Raw genomic sequence first — 1676 nt, forward strand, 5'->3', positions numbered from 1 at the left:
ATATGGTAATAAAAAAACTAACAGTCTGTTCTACCTTGTTATAAATAAGCCCAGCAAGTACTCCAGTACCTTTGGGCTTTTGTTCAAGTTATTCCCTCAGACTGGAATGTAATTCTTTCGTCTTTCAGTCAAAAACTTACTCATTCCCTAAAGCTCAGCTCAAAGCCTATCTTCTCCAGGAATCCTCATCTATGTCTTACACATATTCACTGGCAGCCTGCATTCCAACCACATGTAGAAGCCAGTGGATTATCCCAATGCACTTTGTGTAAAGTGTTGAAAAAAGACACTCCAGTGGCAGGGGACATTGTAGGCCAATCACCTAACACCTTATTGGTTACTGAATTATCAATTTTTTTTTTTTCTATTTTGAAAAGCTGAGAAGTAGTCACCTCATCATAGAGCCTTCTGTAACCACCCTATAAATAATGCATCCTTTTCTGGGGAAATGTAATTGCCAGTAAATTCCAAAGTCCTCTGTTTTATTTTTTAATGAGCTCACTTTCGCATTTAGGTGCCTTTTAATACCACTTTTCTCTTTGGTTTGGTCATAAATGGCTCCACATTCTTGCTCCAGTTCAGTGAAAGTTCTTTTTAAAGACAGTGCCAGCTGAAGTGTAGACATGTGTGTCCTATCCCAGTGTGTAGACGCATTTGTGGAAGCCAACCCCCAGGGGTCAGAATTAACAAACTAGAAGTAGACGCAGGGATTTGGTCATTAGCTCAAGAACACTCAGCTCTGTTTCTCTGGAGAGTAACCTCTTATCTGTTGTGAGAATTGGGGTTTTCCCCAAGAAATTTTTGACTCCCCATCACCCGGTGATATAGGAGTAGGTCTGAATGACAGAGAAGACGATGAGTAAGCTAATGAACCTTTTGTATATTGCACTGACAATTTTGATGACTATTTTAGGTCTTTTTTAATCCTTTAACAAGGAAGAAGCTGTTAAAGCTGTTGAAGCTGAAACTCCAATACTTTGGCCACCAGATGCAAAGAGCTGACTCATTTGAAAAGACCCTGATGCTGGGAAGGGTTGAAGGCAGGAGGAGAAGGGAACGACAGAGGATGAGATGGTTGGATGGCATCACCGACTCAATGGATATGAGTTTGAGCAAACTCTGGGAGTTGGTGACGGACAGGGAGGCCTGGTGTGCTGCCATCCGTGGGGTCGCAAAGAGTCGGATGCAACTGAGCGACTGAACTGAACAAGGAAGAAAGTTCTTTTCTGACTTGCCAACTTAGACCAAATAGGCCCTATATTTACCCTGAAAAATTCTTCCTTCTTGTTACAAAACCACAATATGTATCTTTTTAGGAAAAAATTACATTATGTAATACATACATATAATTAATGAATGCGCTTCAGAAAATCATTTCATAGATGCACACTTGTATCTGACCTCAGTTTGTAGAGTATGGCAAAGGCAAATGGTTGAGAAATGTTTAATGTTTAAAATATTTACAGTATTAAAATTTCAGATTAACACTTAATACCTCTTAGTGGATATTCCTATTAGGAGAGTTGCTTCTTAGGAGAGTTCCTCCCTAGGGAAAATTACTCACTAGGGAGGAAACAAAAGTCCCAGAGTTCCCTGCATCCCAGCTGATGCTACTTTTGCCCCCCAAGGAAGCACAAAGAATAGCATAGGGCACTGGGCATGGTGAACAACCAGGC

This window comes from Cervus elaphus, chromosome 18 (genome assembly GCF_910594005.1).
Source record: "Cervus elaphus chromosome 18, mCerEla1.1, whole genome shotgun sequence".
NCBI lineage: Eukaryota > Metazoa > Chordata > Mammalia > Artiodactyla > Cervidae > Cervus > Cervus elaphus.